Source organism: Paramormyrops kingsleyae, chromosome 9 (assembly GCF_048594095.1).
Source record: "Paramormyrops kingsleyae isolate MSU_618 chromosome 9, PKINGS_0.4, whole genome shotgun sequence".
NCBI lineage: Eukaryota > Metazoa > Chordata > Actinopteri > Osteoglossiformes > Mormyridae > Paramormyrops > Paramormyrops kingsleyae.
In genome coordinates, this window is record NC_132805.1 from 17008685 (window position 1) to 17034344 (window position 25660).

At 46.2% G+C, this 25660-nt stretch overlaps 1 long non-coding RNA gene across 3 annotated transcripts; it reads left to right on the forward strand.

Annotated features, from left to right (window-relative positions):
• Nucleotides 1-1113: 1113 nt before the first annotated feature.
• LOC111840613 (uncharacterized) lies at nucleotides 1114-7952 on the forward strand. Of its 3 annotated transcripts, none has more exons than XR_002837468.2 (4): nucleotides 1114-1178; nucleotides 1642-1726; nucleotides 2265-3128; nucleotides 3305-7952. It is a non-coding gene; the product is annotated as an uncharacterized lncRNA (long non-coding RNA). The 3 variants fall into 3 exon arrangements; XR_002837469.2 differs by having other exon boundaries at nucleotides 3379-7952; XR_011993007.1 differs by lacking the exon at nucleotides 3305-7952 and having other exon boundaries at nucleotides 2265-3278.
• Nucleotides 7953-25660: the final 17708 nt, after the last annotated feature.

Below are 25660 nucleotides of genomic sequence, written 5' to 3' on the forward strand. Positions count from 1 at the left end.
TTTGTCTTCCAGGTCCTGTTCCCCGGTTCCGTCTCGTCCGTCGCCTCCTCTCGGGCGCGCCCGGTGTGCGCGCCTTTGGGGGGGGGTTATGTCACGCCCCACTCCGTCCGCTCCCGATGTGTGCCACGCCCACCTCGTCACCTCGTGTTCAGCCCTAATTGTGATTGCCTGTGTCCTGTTAAGTCTAGCTTGTCTTGTGTATTTAGTCCTCGTCTGAGTCAGTCTTCCCCAGACTTGTCATTGTAGTGTCATGCTGTTTCCCTTTCTGCCTCCTGTCTCTGCTCCTCTGCCCTCTGTGTCTCCTCTGTGTCTCCATCCTGTTTCCTCGTCTGTCAGCCTTTAATAAACCCCGTTTGCCCGTCAGTCCGGCTCCATTCGCCTGCTTCCCTACTCGCTCACCCGCGAAGCGTGACAAGTATGTATGTCTTTTTGTATTATTTGTAAATAAATGTTGTTTTGATTACTTCTTGGATGTCTGACTTATTTCAGTATGTTCTTGTTAAATGGGGCACACTCCACTGGCCAGGGTTATTAGTAAGCTAGACCGCAGGGTAAGGGATAAACACTGCTCCGAATGAATCTAGGTGTTGGACTGCTGTTTGGCTCGGATAAGCTGAGATCAGTTTCGCTATGTATAAAACTATTGTGCAGCATCTGAGTTGTCCACTTCTTTCCATGACCTTCCGTTGTGAGAAAAATAGTGTACTAAAGTATTTACTTAATACACTTAGCACAAAAAATATACTTTCAGCAAAGTCTATTAAGTGTGGTATATCCCTAAAAAATTTTACTAAAGTGTGTTTGATTACAGACATACTTTTATTCAAGTGTGCTTCAGTGTACTTATGTGGTGTGGTTTCTCGTCAGAGAATCCCATCAACTCTGACCCTTCAGTTTAGCGGGTTTTTTTTTTATTTGTATAATTTTCCCGGTAAGGTTAGGGAGGAACCACTTTAGGAAATGGGGAATGCTTTCTTTATAATTTTATTTTATGCTGTTTTGAGTTAAGTGAACATTTTTAGTTTCAACATATTTAAAATAGGTTTTATTGGGGTGGGGGGGGGAGCATAAAAAGAGTGTAATTCTTTCTGTTTATCTGTAATTAATTTTGGACTCTCCCTTCCCAAATTCTTCGGTAGTGTGCTGCCTTTCTCCAGTCTGTCTGGACCGAGAGAGAGGTATATGGACGCTTGACAGTTTAGTTAAAAAAAGTTGTAAAACAAGATTTATGTTTGTTTTATTTAATGATAATTACTTCTGTTAAATGTTCATGTCTGTATGTAATCCTGGCCACTCGTAAATGTGTATTTCTTTCCGTTCCTGCGAGGAAAACCAAGTAATCACTATATGTTGCTGTCGCTTACAAGTCTGATCTTTTAGTGTGTTTAATGTACTGTAATATTGTATGATTTTCGTTTGTATCCATAAAACTAAATCCTGCAGTTTAAGTTATTATTTTTCTTAAGTGTTGATTTTGTTTTCCTCGCTCCCCCTTTTGCGGGAGAAGTAGAGTATTTGCCTCCTTGATGTGAGCCGTGGCCTGAGACGGACAGAAAATTGTTTTGTCATTAAAGGTACGTACGTATTTGAATTTATAACTAGGGTGTAACTTGTTCTGTTATTTGTTGTTATGTGACCCAGTCTGTCTGGACCGAGAGAGAGAGGATTTACCTCCTTGATGTGAGCCGTGGCCTGAGATGGACAGAAAATTGTTTTGTCATTAAAGGTACGTACGTATTTGAATTTGTTTGGTGATGCTTTGCTAGGTAGCACTGAAATATTTCCAATTGAAGTTGGGGGTTACATCCCAAACCCACATTATTATTATTATTATTACTTGCACTTTTTCCCACAACCCACTATCCATATATTACATACTGTGTATGGGTGTACATAGGCACTACTGCTGTATTTAGTGTTTTATCTTATTTTATTTTTTATTATTTATTTATTTATTTTTCTTGTATTCTTATTCTGTATTACTCTTGTACACTTTCAGGCTACCTGTCTAGAGCTGTGGTAACGCATAAATTTCCCCACTGTGGGATCAATAAAGTCCTATCCTATCCTATCCTAGATTTTTTTCTGGATCCTGAATACGCCCCCAAATTCTGTTACGATCCACAAGTCTAGGGGTTTGTGGTGCAACAGAATATGTGTGTGTGGGGCGTGTGCATGTACAGAACGGGACACAGGAGTCAGAATAGTACAACAAACCCAGAAGTGTATTTACAGAGATTTCTGGCACCGCATTGTATTTACAGGACTCAGGAGTGACCCACGCCAAAACAACAAACAAAATAGGCTAATGCCACAAATTCAACCTACCTTCCCTGAACAAAAATGAAAGTACAATCACTACCCCTATGTCCCTAGCCAACGCGTTCAATAAACAGAAATAAACAGATAAACAGTCACTCCCTACATACACTCTATGACAATCACTCTCGCAAAGCATCAAAGCTGAGGGCTGGGTTTAATCATAGTCGAAATACAAAGCTAGAATGTCAGTACACAGAAATCAGGCAGAGGATTAGTGACAGTACCAACAAAAAGCAAAAAAAGAGTTACCAGGCAACAAACCAAGGTCATACGGGAGTAGACAAATCAAAGTCTGCAAATCACAAACCAAAATGGGAGAGAGCATGCCAACAAGAAGCTGTTGGTTTTGATGTTGCCAGTCCTTTCTATGGTGTGGAGGGTCTGGAACTGATGGCATAGATCGAACAAGGCTTAGGTAGAGCTCCGGTGGAGCCGAAGAATCCCCAGATCAGGTCAGGCATCTTGACGTCAGCATCGGTCGAAGCAACCATACGGCACAGAACAACGCTTACAGCATGTAACACACCTTACGGCATGGAACAAAACTTACAACATGTAACATGGGGTTGCCCATCTGCCGAAATGTCGCCAAAGGAAGAAAAGTGGCAAATGAGCTGAAATTTTGATATCAACCGGCCTCTGCTCCCCTGACTAGCATACAGTCCCTAGAGAACAAGCTCTGTGAGTTCTGGGCATGAATCTCATTCCAACAAGAGACACGGGACTGCTCCATTATCTGCCTCACAAAGACCTGCCTGTTGGAGGTGGAACCAGGATGCAAGACATCATGAGGAAAAGGAAAGGAGGTGAGGTATGCTTAATGATCAGCAACTGCTGGTATGAAATGTTTGAGTATACTTATCGTCAAGTCCTTCTTCTTATTCCGCATTGCCAGTAATAAGTCGGACGTGCTCCTAGTACGTGTTGGACTCTGCCAGGGCTGCCCTTTGTCACTGGTCCTGTTTATAATATTTATGGACAGGATTTCTAGGTGCAGCCATAGTGTTGAGGGAGTCCAGTTTGGTGGCCTCAGGATTGCATCGCTGCTTTTTGCAGATGACATAGTCCTGTCGGCTTCATCTGCTGGGGACTCCAGCGAGCTCTGGGGTGGTTCGCAGCCAAGTGTGAAGCAGTGGGGATGAGGATTAGCACCTCCAAGTCCGAGACCATGGTTCTCAGCCGGAAACAGATGGATTGCCCTCTTCAGGTCAGGGAGGAGGTACTGCCTCAAGTGGAAGAGTTCAAGTATCTCGGGGTCTCGTTCATGAGTGATCGTAGAAGAGATGGAGAGCTGGATAGACGGATCGGAGCTGCATCTGCAGTTTTGTTGGTAGCACTTAACTGGTTCATCAAATGTTACAACCTAAAAGTTTGCTATTCACGAACAAATTAATGAATACAGAGTAATAATAAAAATAAACAATTCAAAGTTTTTATTGTCATGTACAGACTACAATGCAATTCTTACTTGAATGCCTTCTTCACAGACTAGCCCTTATGTCCATTTGAGGGTCTTCCGGACCCAGTCGAAGATTTCAAACATGGCGCATCTTTCGCCACTACTTTCAGTTTCAGCTTCAACTTCTCTTACTTTGCATTACATCACACATAAGGGATGACTTTTTGCAGTAAAGACGACATTTTTTATATTCGCGAATTGAAAAGAAAAAAAAATAAATAATAATTATTAAAACTATATCCGCCGAACCCATATGTTCTACGTGGTGCAGTGTGAAATTGAAATGGACACAAGGGCTAGACGATTAACCAAATAAAGCAGCACAACATTACAGTAACTAACAATAAATAAACCACTAACTTATGTGTACTATTAGAGCATTTATGTCATTTATTTATTTATTTTACCAGGTAAATTAACTGAAAACCAGTTCTCACTGCTTTACGTGATATTCCGGAGAATTATCGATTACGCATCAAGTGCTTGTGTCTCGAACAGGGAGACTGTCATTCGGCTGACAGTTGTAAGTATAGTTATTTCAAATGTACATCTTTAGGAACTTTTAATATGCACCGTTCACGTGAACACACACTACTTTATATCTTGTCACTGCAACTCTGCATCATAACTTTTTTTTCCTCAAGATCTCAACATAGCCAAAGTTGTTTTCTCAAAATCACAAAATAAAACAAAAGTTGTAATTAAACACTAAAATAGCATTTGTCAAGATTAAGAGGGAAATTGATTCCACTAAAATGCCATAATTAATGCTATTGAATCCATGCAGGCTTTTTTAAATTTGCACTGCCACATGAAATCAAGAATTACCCCCATGTGCTACACATAAAGGGCAGAATTTTCCCTTGTTGTGAGAAATGATTTTAACATTAACTTTTAAAAAGTAACATCAGCAGTAAAACTGTATTTCACACTATCATGGTTAAACTTTTTAGTTCATTCTGAGGGGATCCATTAAAATCACGGATCAATTACAGTCTGTTTACACCGCGGCAAACTCCTCCTGCAGCCGGTCCAAGAGCCTGGCAGCCTCCGGGGAGCCCCTTATGGCGGGTTCACCCACCACCCGCCAGTACAGTCCTTGGAGGGTAAAAAACCTCCTAGCTGTCTCCAGGCAAGGCTGTGGCTCAGGAACCACGGGGGGCGCTGCAGCCTCAGGAACCACGGGGGGCGCTGCCCGCTTCCGAAACCGCGGAACCCGCTGGATAGCGTCCTTAATGGACCTGGCCCCTTTAAGGGCCAGGCGCGTCCCGTTGAAGGGGCATTTGGCTGGCTCAGGCTTGGGCAGCGAAGCGGCGGTGACATCACCCGCGAACACCGCCGGGTGGAGAATCGGGCGGGGATTCTCCTTACGCGCAGCAGGGCAAGCGGCGGAAAGGTAGACGGACCTGACGAGGAGCTCGTCCGCTGCGTCCTCCTGTTTCCTGCCTCTCCGCTTCTTCCGCGTTGCTGCGGCTGTGCGGCCAGGCACTTCGGGAGCCGGCTTTCGTCGCTGGTCGGCATCCGGCCAGTACAGGCTGGGGTCGCAGAAAGCGAAATTCGCCGGGATTATCCTGGGAATTCCGGGTAGATCGTCCCTCAGCGGGTACGCCGGCGAAGTACCTGGTCTTTCTTTCGGGAGTCCGGTCATTCTGTCCCGGCGCGTATGCGCCCGGAGCACAGACAAACAGGCAGGAATTCAGGGATAGGGAAAACGGGGTTTAATCGTAGACGAGGCACGCTACAATGCAACATAACATCAATGACCGGACTGGGGAAACAAACGGAAACGCGGACTAAATACAATGGACTAATGACAACAATCAGGAACAGCTGGTAAACACGGGGAATCCACATGCGGTTAACAAGGGGGCGTGGCACACATTAGGATCGGACGGAGTGGGGCATGACACAAACCAAATAACAACTGCTTCATTCGTGGTTCCAGTTGGAGACTTGTTCCATATTGTGCCTTAAAATATGGGTAATTGAGAAATCTCTTAAATCACGATCACTTTATTTACATGCATCATAGAACTCAGTTAAAGTGAAATTTTTGTGCCACAGTTACAGGGGAGGGAACAGGTGCATGGGGGACAACAAGACAAAACAGTATAAACACTGCAATAAGAGATGGGACAATACAATGTGGGGAGTGGAACAATAAATATATTCAACACGCATAAGTTTGTGCAGGTTAGGCAAAGTACAAAGACCATTGATAAGAGTGAAAACCAATATACAAACAGTACACGCAAATCTGTGAACTTCCTCATCGTTCTTGGCAAGGAAACAAGTTCTCCCTAGAGTAACAGACATTCTCTGGGAGTGGTTGACCTAGTAAGTAACTGAAAAGACCCAAGATAAAAATAATCGACCTTGAAACAAATAAATTGATCTGCAATTTACTTATAATACACATTCACTTATTTGCAATCAAATCAGGTCTGTTGTAATGACAACAAAAACAGGCATAGCATCGTAATGTTAATATTAGAGCCCAGAATAATGTAATGGCTTAACGTTGCCATTACATGACAAAAATAAGATAATGATAATATATAATAATAAATGATGAGTAAGCAAGTGATTCATACTTGTACTTATCCGTAAATATACCGGAATACTCTGCCTCAGAGTCACCCCCGACGTATGAAAAACCATATAATTCACAATATCCTCATAACTTCCAGCTGGAGGCTCACAACCATCCTTTTGCTTTCAATGTATACAATCACATATAATAACGTCCATTTTCTCTTTGTATCTTTTTCTTGTATCTGGTACTGAAAGATATACCTGTGGAATAACTATACTGTTATGATTGGCCGATTGACAGGCTCCATGGCCGTTTTCAATGACTGTGACAGATTTTCAGAGTTCCAGCTGCCCAAACATCAACAGTGAGGACCTCACTTCTAAAATTTTGTACCATCCAGTAGATCCAGACATCAATAATGTGCCCAAAGGTGGACAAGAATTTATACATAGTAGACACCTGGAGGACTGTTGAGAAGTTCATTGGATGAAAGAAATCGCAGGATGGATATCTGCCATGAACCATGTACATGAACATGACTTTAATAAAAAACTAAAAAAGTCTTTCCTGAAATGTCTAAATTCTATTGAATTAATTAATCAGTTAATGTTTAGATTGTACTATTCTTTGGTTTAGATTGTTATTGATTGAGTGGAACCCTGTTCAGTGGTACCTCAGTTCTCAAACTCATTATAACTGGAATTTCTTAAAAGTCGAACCAACCAGTTCGAAATTTTTTTTACCTAGAACTCGATCTGAATCTCAGAAGTCAAACCATGAACGCCGACTTAAGATAACTTGTACGCCGGGGAAATGAGTGTCATGATCCATGTGGGCGAGCGAGCGGGGAATCAGGATCGGTCACACGGATATCCAAGAAAACAGGGTTTAATTCCACAAAAGGGCAGGCAACAACACATTGACACTACATCAATGACCGGACTCGGGAAACAAACGGAAACGCGGACTAAATACAATGGACTAATGGACAACTATCAGGAACAGCTGGTAAACACGGGGAATCCACATGGGGTTAACGAGGGGGCGTGGCACACGAGAGGAGCGGACGATCGGGGCATGACAGAACCCCCCCCAAAGACGCGCACTCTGGGCGCGCCCCAGGGGAGGCGACAGACGCAACGAGACCGGGGACATGGGACCTGGAGAGACAAAAACAAGAGCAAAACACATCAATGGGGCACAGGAAACAAGATAGACACGCAGAACAGGCACAGAGACAAGAAAAAGGACAGGAACCGACAAAGAACGGGAAACGCCGACAAACAGACCAGGAAAGGAGAAGGCGAGAAAGGCGGAACAAAAGGACCAGGAGTGAACGGAGGAGGAACAGAGGGACGAGCAGCAAACACAGGCGGGACAAAGGGTGGAGGAGCAGACAGGGGAGACCAGACAGGGACGGACGGGGGACAAAAGGGAGCCCAGGCGGGCGACGGGCGGTGGCCGGAGGGTCTGCAGGCGAGAGGGAGAAGGGAGCAGGAGGGAACCACACAGGGGCCGAGGGAACGGGACGAGGGAGAGACGGAGGGGACACGGAGGGAGCAGGAGGGAACACCGGCGAAGGCAGGCAGGAGGGGGAAGCTGCGGCAGGCGACGGCGCAGCCTGAGCCAGGGAAGGCGGCGACCGATGCCAAGCCGAAGCAGGGGGGCCCGGAGGTGGCCGACACGGAGGCGGGACCGAGGACCGGCACTGAGGCACCGGGGGGGGGGGACCCGGAGGCCACCGCCGACCCAGAGCTGGAGGACCCCGGAGCCCCAGCCAAGGCACGCGAGGGCGAGCCAGGGGGCAGGGCGGGCGGGACTCCGGCCCTGCGCTTGTGTCCCCTCCCCTTTCGGGACACTGAAAGGCGGGGACCCCGTTGAGTTTCACCTCGTTGGGGCGTAGGTGGAGAAGTCACGGGGGAAGTCACGGGGGTAGCCACAGGGGTTACCACGGGGGTAGTCACTGGGGAAGCCATGGGGGTAATCAGGGCAATCCCCGAGGGGTCCCACTCAAGCTCCCCCTCCAAGTCCACTACGGAGGGAGGAGCATCAGAGCCGCCGTTTGGGGCCTCCTTGAAGACAGGGGCCTCGGGCAGCGTGTGTCAGGCACAGCAGAGGCCACAGGGGATGCCGCAGGCGTGGTGACAGGCGGGACGGCCAGGGCCGCGGGCAGAGCAGCGGCGTCAGGCAGGGCCACCTCAGCAGGCACCTCGGGCATGTGGCCAGCAGGGGGCGCCTCAGCAGGCACCTCGGGCGTGTGGCCAGCAGGGGGCGCCTGCTCCGGGCCAGCAGGGGGCGCTGCAGGAGCAGGAGACGACACAGGCGCCTCTGGGGGCGCCGCAGGAGCTTCTGGAGGAGCCAGCTCCGACCGCACGCGGAGCAGCCCCCTCAGGGTCTCCTCCGCCTTGGTAAGCAGCTGGAGCGGGGATTTGGGGGTGACCGCGGCAAACTCCTTCCGGAGTCGCTCCATATCACCTTCTCTGTGAACGCTGTGTGCCAAATAAATCTAAATGATCTTCAAACATGCGTTCCCTTCAAATAATTTTTACTTTTATTAATTCAAATACTTTCATTTTATGAACTGTAAAATGAACAAAACTGCTATAACCGATTATTTTGAACAAACTATCATTACTCAAATCTGCGTACAAATGTTCTTGAGTGTGCGTAGATTCTGTTCTTAGCTAAGAACAAATTCAGATAAGAAAACATTGGTGAATGTCAGAATCTTCGTAAAGAAGTGCGTACGTGGGGTTTAAGAACAAATTTGTTTGTAAGAACGGTTGGTAAATGAGGCCCATTGTTTGGATAGATTTATTTTCTTACTTTAAAAAATACTGTTTTGATAAATGTGCTTTGATGTGTTTAGTACAATATATGCTCTTCTTGTTTTATCTGGTTCATTTTGTGTTTAAATGCTAAAAAAAAACATATTTCGGTGTAATTTTTTGGGGCCGGAAAACAATTAATTGGTTTTCCATTATTTCTTATAGGAAAAATTTGATAAGAACTCAAACTTTTTAGGATTCGATCCGGAGTTCTGAACGGATTAAGTTCAAGTTCTGAGGTACTGTACCACTGTACTTGGTTTTGACATTTAAAACCACTACTTGAGTCATTTTTGTTTTTCTCATTGTCCTTTGTTGCTATGTTCACATTATTTAGTGATCAATCAATGGCAATAAAAGGTCTGTAAGCAGTGTAATAGCTTTCATATTCAAAGACTAAAATATATTTTGCTTGTTATGCAACCTTATTGTTATCTTGTTTGCTGTTTCCATATAGCATTCAAATAAAACAAAAGTCTTGGCTAGCTATGTTTACAATGTGAATTTTTACAATTTCTCAGTAACTCTGAAAATAGGTTTTTGAAAAATTAAAATTTTATTTTAACAAAAAATAGAATAATGACATTATAGATGGTCTCATATTATTGGTGTTGAGTTTTACTGAATAAAGGCATTTGTAGCACTTTGGGATAAATATTTTTAGATAGGTGAAATATTTTAAAATGTCAAGGTATGTCAGACTACTTGAAAATGCCCGAGAGTCCTCAGACTCCAGAAGGTTAAGCTATCTTGACATGCATTTTTAAATTACCTTTGGTGAAAAAAAAATAAGTTCAAGGTGACTACTACTATAAGAAAAAGCTTTTGTAATTCCTGTATGTTGATAGTGTAGGATCACACATGCACATATCACAGGGCCTAAATTCCAGGTGGCCTGAGACAAGGCCGAGCCTGGTACGAGAGGCACCAAAGGGGGGTTACACACACAAACACACACACACAGATAACCAGGGAGGCTAGCACTCCAACTTTTATTGCCCAAAGATTTAGGGACCTACAGACAAGCAGAGTGGACTTCACGGACAGGGGTCCCTCGACTTGGCACCCAACCCCCTCCACATACACTCTGCCTTACATCTCACTCACCCAACAGACGAACACCCTAAAGGAAATTTCATTTAAGTTTGGCTTTTGTATACCCTGTATATTGATTTACTCACGACTACTAGTCTCAATATACAGATACGTTATGTTTGTATGTGTGCTAACTTTTAGAGAGTCTTCTGTGTTAGAAACCCCCCCTTCTCTTCCAACATTCCTTTGTGGTCCTTATCTGATCTTGGTGGACAGTCACCAAGTTTCTTTGTTTCTACCATGCTATGTTAAAAGAACTGAATTAAGGTGTATCTTATCCATTCTGGAGAAGATGAATTGGCACAAGCCACACCAAACAAAATATGTTGTTTCCAGATGTGCAACTTATATTGATATTACCACAAACTAACGGCCACGCCTATCTATGGATAAGATGTGCTGTTTGTAATAGGAATATTCGATGTAATATCCGCACAAAGTGTAACATCTGTTGAGGTGCAACCCAAAACCCCTGTATCCTATACTGATATGAATCAGTCACATAGATACAATAATTAATTGTTTAATCAATTAATGCAGATGGTATGAGGTATGTACCTGTGAAGCTGGTATGGCATGTTTGGTATGAAACTGATTGTTAATCACCCCTGATTCCAAATCTGGTCAGTGATTACCATAAAAGTGGATGTATCAAAAGTTATAACAGCTTAATGAAAATCATCAGTAAAGGTAGAATCTGGCGGGCCATAAATCCCAAAAGGACTGATACAGACCCCCTTCCGAAAGCCCGCCAAATGGATGGCCAGCCATTGGGCCAGGAGTCGAATTCCTGGTCATCCCTATTCATGGACTTTACAGCATAAAAATCCTGGCACCTCAGAACAAAGGCGAGCAGAACAACCGCCAGCTGGAGCAGAACAACCGCCAGCCAGCGCAGAGAAAACCATCCGCCCGAAGGAGAACATCAGCCCGGGAGAAGAGAAACCCACAAGAAGCCCTCCGGTGAAGGCCCAGCTGAACAGAGAACAGCACCCAAGACAAAGCTTCACCAGGAGAGAGAATCTAAAGGGACTCCACTCCACTGCTCCAAACGCCGCGCCTTCCTGAGTGCCATCAGCTCAGCAGCTCTGCCATCAACTGCCAAGACCCCCCCCCCCCCTACTCTTCAACCAAGTAAACCAACTTCCTTTCATTCTAACAACTTAAGCTGTTCTGTTAACCTGCTATAAGACTTTAGGGTCGTGTTTCCACAAACTGCTTGCTTTGCAGAACAGTATTTCCCATTTCAGGTTACTCATTTAAATCCGGTCATTGCATTTTCATAATTACATTGTTTGTTTTATTCCGTTATTTCGTGTTTGTTGTTTGTGTTAGGTGTAATGTCTGTCTTATGTCAGTTGTAGTGTTAGCTAGGAATAAATGCATGTCTTTTACACAACTTTAGCCTCCGTCATTGTGTGTCTCATAATAAGTTCCTGCCATTGTGCGATCTTGCTACACGCTCTGAACCTCGAACTCGCCTGAAACATCGCGAGACTCTCTCTCATTGGCCGTGAGGGGAGCTTCGCTACCAATCGTGTACATTACCTGGTGATGCAGCTCGCTGGACGAGCCTTCTAACCCAGGTTACTAAGCGATACTGGTAATTAGTGAATCCCATTTAAGTCTCACATTAACAGACTCACAGGGATACCGCAATTGAGTTTGGAGGAGCCGACCATTCGGCATAACAATTGATTAATAATCAGCATTAAATAATAATTAATTAAACTTTAATTAATTTGGTGGAGAATATTAAAATTTATTTGAGCTATTAATTCCTACATTAATGGTGGAGAATGTGGGCACAAGGTTCAAACTTTTTGTGAGCACACAATTTAAACTTTTTATGACCGAACGTGCAGTTGAATAAGCGCTACTGTGAACAGGTTGCAAAGTTGAGGATTAATTGCACTCACGGCAGTCCGAAGGCATTTAAACGGGATTATACGGGCTTATTATTTTTATTTCTATTATTAGTAGTTATTTTCTTTTGTTTTATTTTCGGTTATTTTATTTTAGGTTTCATTCGTTTTAAACTGCAGTAAATTTAAACCCTATATCTGACGAGATTCTCAGGTATAGCGCGTTGTTTCCAGGACGATTCGGACGAGTTTCTCCGTTTCTATAAATCCTGGCAGAGATCTCTCTCTCTATTAGCGAACAGGAATTCTTGTTAAGAGGTTCTAACCTGAATTCTGTTGCTAGGACTCCCTGAGATAAGACCGATAGCTTAGCTACCTATCAGGATCTTTCTCGTATGTGTGTGCCTGCTTTAGACAAAGCAAGTTTAACAACACTTTGCGCTGTGAGCCAAGTGTGTGTGTTATTTAGAATTTGGGAGTCTCCAGTGCTTGAGACCCGCTGTGGTTAAGCACCATTTGCGACGAGATATAGTGCACTCGCTATTTAGATCCGTCGCCGTAACGCGAGCGCTGTCTCGCTTCAGCAATTGTTTTAAGGGGTTTTAAACTGCGCAAGACACAGAAGTTAGCCGCAAGCGGCGTGTGCATACGTTAAAAGTGTATGTCACTCATCTAGCGTCGGCAATCGCCTAGCAACCGTCTTGGTTACGAGTGCAGTCAGCGAACGCCACTCTAACCACTTAAAGGTCAGAGCCCTGAAGGCCTGCCTGACGCCATTTGTTTTTTCTCCTGGGTCACCAGTGACCCCACCCCTTAGGCTCACGTACCTGGGACCCCCCCCCCCCCCCACAAAGGGAGCAACGTCCCACTGCGCCTCTAGTGGTCAGGCATTGAACTACCACTCCATTTCGAAATTGCGCCTCTAGTGGTCAGGCATTGAACTACCACTCCATTTCGAAACTGCGCCTCTAGTGGTCAGGCATTGGACTACCACTCCATTTCGAAATTGCGCCTCTAGTGGTCAGGCATTGAACTACCACTCCATTTCGAAACTGCGCCTCTAGTGGTCAGGCATTGGACTACCACTCCATTTCGAAATTGCGCCTCTAGTGGTCAGGCATTGAACTACCACTCCATTTCAAAATTGCGCCTCTAGTGGTCAGGCATTGGACTACCACTCCATTTCGAAATTGCGCCTCTAGTGGTCAGGCATAGAACTACCACTCCATTTCAAAAGTGCGCCTCTAGTGGTCAGCCATAGTAGTGTAACAACATCTGAGTTGGGTCTCTAGTGGTCAACACCGGTAATACCAACACACATAATTGTACACACAGGTTCTTGCCTGAAAGCAGGAATCAACTTCACAGACCAAATCGATTAGATCACAACACATTAACATCTAATTAGGTTATTGCTGCATAACTAATTGATGTTTACAATTAAACAATAAGAAACAATTAATTTGGTTTGATTTCTGTTTTACCTTTTTGATTTATTTTAGGTTTTATTTCAATTTATGCTTTCATTCACTCTCTTTCCCCCAACAAGGAGACTTGCATAGAAGTTCAACCATTATTAATAACAGTAAACCAGTTACACATCAGGGAGGCATTGAGGTTTTGGACATGATCGGTTGAGCTTTTCCTGTGCTGAGTGCTTACCATTCGCTCTCTGTTGGTTGAGCTTACCTGTAGCTCTGCTGTCACTGCTTACGATCGTACAGTTTGTCAGAACCGAAGGGAAGTTCTCAGCAATTGGACGCCCAAAAGCGCGCCAGCTGGGCTGCACCCGCTGACTCATTAAGGGCAAGGTTGGCAGGTATCTCGGGAGGTCATTACAAGTTTGAGCAGGACCTCGTCTAGGGCGAAGTTCAGGAGAACAGCCCTAGCTTGGACTCTCAATCGGTTGGGTGACACCCGAATGCCGTTGCGCCGTCTCTTGTCAGAGTCAGGGCCAAAAGTGCGCCCGATAAGCTGAGCCCCACCTGGGTTGTTTCAGTTGTGCGTACAGAACACCCCCTTCCAAGTTGACATTGCTGGGGATCGGGGGAGTGGGAGCAGGACTTGGGCCTGCTTGGCTGGGATTGAGCTTGTGGGACGTGCCCTACTCAGGAGGGACACCTGACAGCGTTCAAACCTCTCTCACTGCATGAGTAGCTTAACACCGCAACACCTCATATAGGGACAAATAAAGCAGAACCTGCTAGTGGTCCCCCTTCTGGTCAAAGCGGAGTTGTACAACCGAGCCCAACCCAGGGGTAATCTGATCTGCAACAGCAAGCTACGTTTGAATGCAGTCCCATTGGTTTAAAGCTGTTATTTCTCATTTCCTGTTCCCAACTTCTCCTGTGGTCTTCTGACACTGTCAGTAGCCACATATCTGCAATTTCCAGGATAAGGCTTTATCCTTTCCCCCTCACTAGGGCATCTCTCAGGCCCTAGAGTAACTCACACTGTTCTAACCTGCAACAACTTCTCCCAGGGAACAATTTTGGTTTGTTTATTTTGTCGTGGGTAACTATTCCCGTGGTTCACTACACCCTTCCAGTTACCCATTGACAGGCCCCAGTTCTACTTTATTTTATTTTGTTGGTTTAATTTGTTCGCCCAGATTTAGGTGTCAAGCCACCCACCTAGGCAACTCCCAGCTTGAGTAACAGATTTCTGCGGCCACCCTCCTGTTGACCGAGTCACAATGACCCACATGGAAAGCCCACTGGACCAGTGGAAAGATTTTGGTGTCTGGTCTGAAGATGTGACTCCCAACTTGCCGCCCGGTCATGTCAATCTCACATGGTCCAAAGAAGCTGACCAAATTGAGGACGACATTGCCGAACTTATGGACATGCCACCCACTCAGAAATGCGGGAGTAAAGAGCTAACCAAAATACTCGGCTCCCTCGCACACAAACTACTAGCCAGGCTGAAGATGAATGAAGAGGGAACGTCCCGTCTCCAGCAAAGGGTGCAAGCACTCCAACAGCAGGAGAAAAACACCCAACGACTACTGGCAGAGGCACAGAGAGTTGCCGCCCAGGCCCAGCATCACATTGGGAATCTGGAGCAAGAACTCCAAAAGAGAAGCTCTCCACCCCATGAGGAGGAGGAGACAGAAGAAGGTAAAATGCCTCGCACCAGCAAAAAGCTACAGCATGCCCTGGAAGAGCTCAGAGCTGAAGCTGACCAGCAGAAACAGCAAGCCAGAGCCACCAGAGAAAACCTCGAAGCCAGACTGGACCAGGCCGACACCCTGCTAGACAGAGCCCACGCGGAGCTCAAGAAAAAGGATGGTCGGATCCAGGCCCTGGAAAACCATCTGGACGAGGCACAGAGACGTCTGAACAAGCTGAATCACCAACTGATCAGCTCCCAGGAACAGCTCACCGATGCCAGAATGAAACATCGGGCAGACGCAGAAGAGATTGACCGGGTGAGACAGGAATTGAAGCAAGCATATGAGGTGAAGTCGGAATTCGAGGCACCCTACGAATCAGCGAGGGGACCGACGTCATCTCCAACAGTGCGGTCGCTCCCAAGGCACACGGGGATCTCTCATCGGGACGAGGTAACTCCCTGCCCCTCACCAGACCTTGAGGAACCAAGAACCCAGAAGGTCTCTCTCGGAGAAGACACCCCAGATGGAACAGACCTACCAAAGCGAACGCTACACCAGCACCGGGTTACCACAAAGGAGCTTGATAAAGCAGCTCGGAATATCAACACGTTCACCCCGAATCCCAGAGGAGGCCACGACATTCACGCCTACCTCCAGGACATCGACTTCCACCTCCAAAGACTGGACAATGTGACCAATGAGGACAGAGTCTACCTCATCAGGATCACATCTAGCCTGGAGGTCCGCAGCTTCTTGGATCGACAACCTAGTCGAATCAAAGCCAACGCCATGCTGCTACACGAAGCACTGACTCGGGAGTTTGCTGATCCTGAGTCAGAACAAGGTATCGCCGTCGCCTTTGATGTTAAACAAAGCAGACAAGAAGCTCCCCAAGCCTACTACAATCGCCTTCGTCGGGCATATTTTGGGTCCAGAAATGAGCCAGACATGGAAGAAGATGCGAACTTCAAGGCTCTCTTCCTTCGGAACCTCCACCCGACCATTAACCACTACCTGGGGCTCATGGCTTGTCCCCACACCATGACAAGTCAACAACTGCGAGACCTGGCGATCAAGGCGTACCACAAACAAAGAGCAGCAGCTGAGAAGGCAACCAAGGCTCCGGCAGTGCTGAACCTTAGCACTACAGATCCCAACCTAGCGTTGGAAGGTGGCTACCCTCCTCATCAAACACCAATCCATGACCGAGGTTGGAGAGCAGCAAGCCACAGTGAGCGTTACCCTGGTGTGCCCCCACAGCAGTCAAAGACTCAGCCAGACTGTTGGGAGACACGGCGCTATCCTAACAAGGGTAAGCTAAGACAAATGGAGCCATGGAACAAGTGGAGAGACCGACAGGGAAACCAGTTTCCTAAGCCAAGCTCTCCCCCAAGTTCCCGACGGAATCCACCACAGAACTGGCAAGACAGAAGGAGAGTTTACGATCCAGACTCGAGGCCTGGACGAACCAAGGAAGAAGAGGAGTCTAATCTACTACAGTTGCTGCATGATTTCTTTACTCAGCATCCCCTCAAGAGTCAAGAGGACTTTCAGAAGAAAGATCCAAAATGACTAGGACGGAAGCACAAATCACGCAGGACCCCACAACCCTCACCTGAACCCACACCAGACAATGCCTACAAACTCCCTCAGAGGTCAGCCCCAAATGACACTCAACAGTCATCGGCCTTCCCTACCAGAGATATTGGAACAACTGAAGAAGTCCCACCTCAACCAGAAAGAGCGGCTGACTCAGGCCTGGTAGGAGCACCTGATGTCGCCGTCACCAACACAGAGCTTGATCAAGGGGATGAGCCCCCACCAGTGCCTGACAGCGCTGTCCTGGTTGTAGGCTGTGACTCAGAAGAGCACCAACCCTACTGGGGTGATGCCTCACCAATTCCTGACCAGGCCCTTGTGCCACAGCTTCTGGGTAACCTGATGGAACGGGGGGTAGCCAAAAAATTCTACCTCTCCATCACCCTGGAAGATGTTCTCACCCTCGAGACCCTCATCGACACTGCAGCAGACATCACCCTCATGTCAGCCAGTCTCTTCTACCAGGTGCAGCACCTAGCCGCCCAGAAGAACAAAACCCTCCAGCCGAGGAAATGCTCTTTGGACGTGCAGGCATATTCACCAGTGGGCACCAGGATGGATCACATGATCCCCCTCAATTTGTCCATCGGCCCCATGAATGTACTGCACCCTGTATACATTTCCCAACTTGAGTCCATTCCATTCCTCATTGGGAAAGATTTGCTGAACCGGTTCGAGCCATTGTTAGACTTCCAACGTCAGAAAATTTGGGCTCAAGTTAGAGAACCGCTGCCACTGTGGACACCTGACACAGCCACATGGGAATGTCAAACCCTGGCTGTCTCCTCGGACCTCACTCCACACCATGGAGAGAACGCAGCAGGAGATCAGTGTCTTGACACAAGAGACCCATACCAGCATCATGACTCCTTCCTGTGCAGGCAGAACCCTACCCTGGGATCCTTCTGCCCCAAGATAGGGAAATGCATGTGGCTCCAAGGCATGGAAGTCACAGATGTGGTCATGACCATGGAGGTAGAAGAGTCACCAGTGACAAAAGAGACTATGTCACGTGGAGCTTGCTGACGACCAACACCTGACAATCCATGCCATAACTGCCCAGCCTGATGCAGTACAGTCACCCAGCTGCCACAGCTATTCTCAGGAGGGACCAGCAGCACCCAACATTGTGGACACGCCCACACCAATGGAACCGTCGCAACACCACTACTTTGATGAAAATGTCTGTCAAGGCATGATCACCATTTATGTAGATGGGTGCTCATTCAAACATCAGGGGACCCTGAAAGCTGGAGCTGGCATTCTGTGGCTCAATGACGACCCTGTCCCACCACAACAGCTCAAGCTTGGTCCTCACACGTCACAGTACGCAGAGCTGGCAGCAATCCTAATCACCCTGGACATGGGATCCGAACGTGAAGTAAAGGACCTGCTGATCTGCAAAGACTTCAGCTATGCACGTCTCAACTTCATGTGCCATCTCCCTCACTGGACACGAAATGGCTTCAAGACATCAGGGAACAAGCCAGTCAAACACCAAGACCTCCTGCACACGTGCGATGCTCTGATTACCGCACGAAACACGCAGATCTATTGGAAGAAGGTCAGCTGTCATTCCAGACTCCCAGGACTGGACAATACATACGATGACCACACGGATGCACTCACCAAAGCAGGACCACTGCACGGTGACTCGTGGGAGTTTTGGTCCCTCCCACCCACCCATGTCGTCCAGGTCATCACCTGCAGCCACAGCCGAGCACCTACCTCGATGCCAGAGGCCTCACTTCTGGAACTTTCCCTTCAGGTCTCCAACTCTGACATCGTCTCCCTCCAGCCCACTGATGCTGTGCTCGGCAAGGTCTGTGATCACCTCCGCGACCTCTCTGCTAACTCGATCTCCACAACTGATCAGGTATCCCTTCCTGACATCCGTCACCTGATCATGGCTTTACCTTTTCTTCATTTTGCCGAGGGCGTACCTCTTGGTGTCCCTGATGCCCACACTTCACCACAGCTCGTGGTCCCTCAGGCACAAAGGGGGGTCATGCTACTGTACGCCCACGACGCACCCTGTGCAGGACACCGCAATGCCAAAACAACCTACAAGGCACCTCTGCAGCGACGGGGTATCAATTTCCCATGGTCAGATCTACAGATTGACTGGGTAGGACCCCTGACGAGATCAGCTCGCGGAAACAAATACTTCCTCACAGTCACCTGTCAGTTCACTAAGTGGGTAGAATGCCTCCCGGCACCCAACGACACAGCCCGGACAACGGCATATCTGCTCACGAACCATGTGTTCTCCAGGTTTGGCCTCCCACTGAAAGTCAACTCAGACCGAGGCACCCACTTCACAGCCGAAGTGATGCAGGACATTTGGAAACTGTTGGGGATCAAAGCCCAGTTCCACATCAGCCACCATCCTATGGCATCCGGCCAAGTAGAACGGACCAACCGAACCGTCGTCGGTATGCTCAAGAAATATGTGGCATCCAATCAGAAAGATTGGAATGTGAAATTGCCTCTGGTGCTCATGGCAATCAGAGCCACACCCCACAAGTCCACAGGAGTGTCCCCCTTCGAACTGATGATAGGACAACAAATGACACTCCCTCTCCACCTGCTCTACCAACCTGGTGACAACAATCTCATCACAGCCTACACCACACAACAATATCTGGACAGCCTGCACCAGCATTTGAGAGCTTCCTTTGCATTCGCCCAACAAAACCTGCAAAGAACCGCAGAGGGCAGGAAAGCCTACTATGACCAGAAAACCTCACAAGATGAACTCCAAGTGGGAGGCAAGATCTGGTACTATAGGTTTGTGCAACCAAACTCAGCACAAAGACTTTCCAGGAAGCTTCTACCACGCTGGTCAGGACCACATGAGATCGTGGACAAACTGTCACCTGTGGCCTACCGAATCCGAACCAACAAAGGCACCCAAGAAACATGCCTCAAGTGGGTTCATCGGAATCAAATCAAGAAATACCAAGCCCAAAGAAAGCCTGAAACACCCACCAACCAGCCTTCTCAAGACGAAGCCAGCGGCTTGGAATAAACCACATTCCAACCAAAAGAAAGACAACTTTTCCAGCCGAAATCTCCTCCAAAACCTCAACAAGAAAGACCAAAGAGAAAGGGGAGGAAGGATGGTCACAGATAGGGTAGATTAAGGTGGTGGGCCTGACTACTGATATCTGGGTGACCATTTCAGTTTTTGCTGTACTTATCTGTTTCTTTCTTTTGATAGCTTTTCATTTTATTTTGGTTGTTGTTTTTGGTAAGGACCTGGGGTGGCTCACGCGTGCCCGGGAAATTACTGAAGAGGATCCGGTTTTGCAATTTTCTTTGTCCCGTTTGTTTCTTTGCAATTGTTCTCTGGCCGAGAATTGTTGCCCACTATTTCTTTCTCCTGTTCCCTTTTGCACCGGTGTGCACAACATTCAGAGTCTCGACTCACCCCCTCAATCCTAATCTGGTCTTTATTTTCTACCCCCTATTACTAGGATGATGCTGCCCCCGCTATTAGCATTACTCTGCCTAGGAGGCTGAGGCTCCAGTCGGACACGGCGTTCCCTGGACCTCCGCCTGGCACCGTCTTCCGGGGACAGCCCGGTCTCGTGATTACCAACTGTTGTACCCACACAGAGAGTATTCATCGGACGATGTCAACTGAACCATTACCTGCACAAGAGACCCCCAAACTAGTGGGACAGGTGTCCGATGGACCCAGGATGCCCTGCATCATGCTGCCGCGGACACTACCCACAGGTTGGAGCAGACCCAAGCTGAGTCCAATCGACGGCCCAAGAGGCTCCTGAGCACCCAGCTGGGAGCTGCAGCAGCCGTTGGCAACCTGTTCGACATAAGATTCACCACTCCTCGCGGTCCCAGAAGCCAGGCGCCAGCCCCTGCGCCTCCTCCCTGTCCATCCTGTCACTGTGCCACCCAGAGTGCCAAACAATGGGATGTCAACAATGCCTCGTTGCATGGTGGTGATCCTGTTTCAACTTCCGTCGCCTGAATGATGGCAATGCCATCATCAGCCGAAAGGGGGGATATGTAGGATCACACATGCACATATCACAGGGCCTAAATTCCAGGTGGCCTGAGACAAGGCCGAGCCTGGTACGAGAGGCACCAAAGGGGGGTTACACACACAAACACACACACACACAGATAACCAAGGAGGCTAGCACTCCAACTTTTATTGCCCAAAGATTTAGGGACCTACAGACAAGCAGAGTGGACTTCACGGACAGGGGTCCCTCGACTTGGCACCCAACCCCCTCCACATACACTCTGCCTTACATCTCACTCACCCAACAGACGAACACCCTAAAGGAAATTTCATTTAAGTTTGGCTTTTGTATACCCTGTATATTGATTTACTCACGACTACTAGTCTCAATATACAGATACGTTATGTTTGTATGTGTGCTAACTTTTAGAGAGTCTTCTGTGTTAGAAACCCCCCCTTCTCTTCCAACATTCCTTTGTGGTCCTTATCTGATCTTGGTGGACAGTCACCAAGTTTCTTTGTTTCTACCATGCTATGTTAAAAGAACTGAATTAAGGTGTATCTTATCCATTCTGGAGAAGATGAATTGGCACAAGCCACACCAAACAAAATATGTTGTTTCCAGATGTGCAACTTATATTGATATTACCACAAACTAACGGCCACGCCTATCTATGGATAAGATGTGCTGTTTGTAATAGGAATATTCGATGTAATATCCGCACAAAGTGTAACATCTGTTGAGGTGCAACCCAAAACCCCTGTATCCTATACTGATATGAATCAGTCACATAGATACAATAATTAATTGTTTAATCAATTAATGCAGATGGTATGAGGTATGTACCTGTGAAGCTGGTATGGCATGTTTGGTATGAAACTGATTGTTAATCACCCCTGATTCCAAATCTGGTCAGTGATTACCATAAAAGTGGATGTATCAAAAGTTATAACAGCTTAATGAAAATCATCAGTAAAGGTAGAATCTGGCGGGCCATAAATCCCAAAAGGACTGATACAGACCCCCTTCCGAAAGCCCGCCAAATGGATGGCCAGCCATTGGGCCAGGAGTCGAATTCCTGGTCATCCCTATTCATGGACTTTACAGCATAAAAATCCTGGCACCTCAGAACAAAGGCAAGCAGAACAACCGCCAGCTGGAGCAGAACAACCACCAGCCAGCGCAGAGAAAACCATCCGACCGAAGGAGAACATCAGCCCGGGAGAAGAGAAACCCACAAGAAGCCCTCCGGTGAAGGCCCAGCTGAACAGAGAACAGCACCCAAGACAAAGCTTCACCAGGAGAGAGAATCTAAAGGGACTCCACTCCACTGCTCCAAACGCCGCGCCTTCCTGAGTGCCATCAGCTCAGCAGCTCTGCCATCAACTGCCAAGACCCCCCCCCCTCCCCACTCTTCAACCAAGTAAACCAACTTCCTTTCATTCTAACAACTTAAGCTGTTCTGTTAACCTGCTATAAGACTTTAGGGTCGTGTTTCCACAAACTGTGCTTGCTTTGCAGAGCAGTATTTCCCATTTCAGGTTACTCATTTAAATCCGGTCATTGCATTTTCATAATTACATTGTTTGTTTTATTCCGTTATTTCGTGTTTGTTGTTTGTGTTAGGTGTAATGTCTGTCTTATGTCAGTTGTAGTGTTAGCTAGGAATAAATGCATGTCTTTTACACAACTTTAGCCTCCGTCATTGTGTGTCTCATAATAAGTTCCTGCCATTGTGCGATCTTGCTACATGCTCTGAACCTCGAACTCGCCTGAAACATCGCGAGACTCTCTCTCATTGGCCGTGAGGGGAGCTTCGCTACCAATCGTGTACATTACCTGGTGATGCAGCTCGCTGGACGAGCCTTCTAACCCAGGTTACTAAGCGATACTGGTAATTAGTGAATCCCATTTAAGTCTCACATTAACAGACTCACAGGGATACCGCAATTGAGTTTGGAGGAGCCGACCATTCGGCATAACAATTGATTAATAATCAGCATTAAATAATAATTAATTAAACTTTAATTAATTTGGTGGAGAATATTAAAATTTATTTGAGCTATTAATTCCTACAATAGATAAAACAAAAAAAAAGACAAAACAAAAAATAATAAAGATCTTCGCTAACGTTCGCTAAAGTTCAAACTTGGCAGTGACGTGTCAAAGCTGGGTTCCGGTTGCTCTCTAAGTGAACCAGGGACTGCTGACTGTGAGGTATGCATAAGAGAAGGGTGGGTTGTACTGAAGTGCTGATATATGGAATCAACAAAGAAAAGGTCACAAAGCAGGGTGAGGTGAGTAGCAAATAGAACATATGATGCTAAGCTACACAATAAACCATAACAGAGATGCAATCCGTCACCTAGCTAAATAGGGCCTGAAAACTAAGAATCCAGAATCATAAATTAGAAACCCAGACCAAGATATCAGTAGTATTGTCATATATTGTAGTCATAGTGATACACCAAGATTTTTCCAACCTTTCTTAAACCATGAGAACCTATGATCACAGAAGCAACAAAGAATTAGGGCCAGGTGGGCTTGAATATTTATTGCCTTGGGTGCAAGTCCGATCCCCCAAAAGCTGTCAGGTGGGGGGGTAAATGTACTGCAACTACTCTATGTGTCACGCCGCCGCTCCGTCCGCTCCTAATGTGTGCCACGCCCACCTCGTTACCTCGTGTTCATCCCTGATTGTTCTCACCTGTTGCCTGTTCCATTTGCCTAGTCTTTTGTATTTAGTCCGAGACTCAGTCAGTCTTCCCCAGATCCGTCATTGTATTGTTTCGATGTTTGTTAATAAACCCCGTCTGTCCGTATTTACGGCTCCATTCGCCTGCTTGCCAGTTCACCGGTGCCCGATCGTGACACTATGGATCCTCTACAATCAAAAAAAGACACTGAAGGCCATTTTGTATTTTATCTTCATGAACAGAAAAATGCAGTACTCTAGGCTTCAAAAGACATTATAATGTATCATAATGTATCAATTTTGCAATCTTCATCTTGCTAAATTATTTTGAGGGTTTGGTGGAGTGTGATTAACCCAGGGCTAGTCAATCCATTAGGCTACATATAGCCCTTTTCCATCAAAGTGGTGCTGGTGCCAAGCCGGTGCCTATTTTGGATTAATTCTGAGTGTTTCCACTGCTGATTACCTGCAGTCATGCCCAAAAAACATGCACAAATTGCAATAGAACTTCACAAAGCATGTTATATTCTTAGTATGATGCAAAGTATTACAGTTTTTCTCAGTTGCTTTGATGCATTTCTCACAACAGAATTGAAGTTCTCAAAACTGCTCATTCAATTCCCACAACCTCTAGTCAGTTGTGCAGATCATAACAGCAATTTCTGGTTGTTTTCGTCATTCTGCAATTGCTTTAGTACAGTCAGGCAGATGCTTATGTGCAATTCTCAGCTATATCATACATCAGTGGTTGCTTATGTCATTATGATCAAAATGCATTGTGCTAGCCCTCTTTTGCATAGTCCTACTCTCCAGACAAAATTGTCATTTTGTCATTGTGTAAGTCATTGCAGTCAAAAGTGTTCAACAAGATATCATTAGCTGTCAAGTGTATTTTAAAGGTTTCTACAAAACTTTTTTGGTATGTATTCACAATACTAATGATTCCTGCACCATTTTCATATCCATGGATGTGACTGGCTTCAACTTGGCCAAAGGAAGGAGACATGGGTGTAATCTGATTGGACAGAGAGCTACTGTTGATATGCCAGGTTTTGGGGTGGGAACATCACCATGTGTGCGGCTATTTCGGACAATGGGGTCCAGTGGTCCACACTCGCATCCCTCTTGTGGGGCCATACAACACCCAACATCTGCTGACTTTCTTGAACACCCTCTATAGGGATCTCATTCCTAAAAAGGAGATTGGTCAGGAAAATGTACCAAAGTATGTGATAATTTGTGGTAATGTGAGTTTCCATCACTCCAACCCAATCAGCGAATGGGTTGCCAACCGCCCCAGGATGCTGATGGAACTCCTACCACCATATTATCCATTCCTCAACCCAACTGAAGAGTTCTTCTCAGCTTGGAGGTGGAAGGTATATGACCGTAACCCACATACACAAATGACACTGCTTGCTGCCATGGAAGCTGTGTGTGGGGATATAGCAGCAGGCATCCGCAGAGGCTGGATAAGACATTCTAGGAGGTTCTTTCCACGCTGCATTGCAAAGGAAGATATCCATTGTGATGTGGATGAGAACATGTGGCCCAATATACAGGATGACCTGCAACTGTAGAAAGCATTTAGAGTTTCAGTCTGTATATATTGTTCCCCTTTTTGATTTTGTAATTGTTTTTTGTTTCATTTCATATGTTATGCATAAAGCATTGAAATGCATTTTTTTGCTAGACTGCAATTGCAGTGCATGGTATGTCACCATATACCAGTGCAATCAATAAAATATTCTTCTTGAATCAATCTCCCGCAATCAGTGTTTTTTATTTTTATGTTTCCTGCCCTTGTCATTCAGATGTTTTGTGTCAGAAAATGTTTACATTGTGTCAATTTTATATTGATAACATTACTTTATATTTTGGCTCACATGTCCATGGACGATGATTCATGGACTTGGGATTTTGATGGCACTGACATATTCAATTATATAAATACTTGCTTTTGAGGCATGGACTAAGTATTTTGAAGAGGATACCTGCTTTTGCTGGTCATCCATGATATTTTGCCATTTGCACTAAGTGTTTTGAGAAATGCATTCGCTGTTATGCAAATGTTAAGTCTGTTGTGAGAAATACACCAAAGCAACTGAGAAAAACTGTAATAAATATAACTACAATAAAGATCTCTCAATA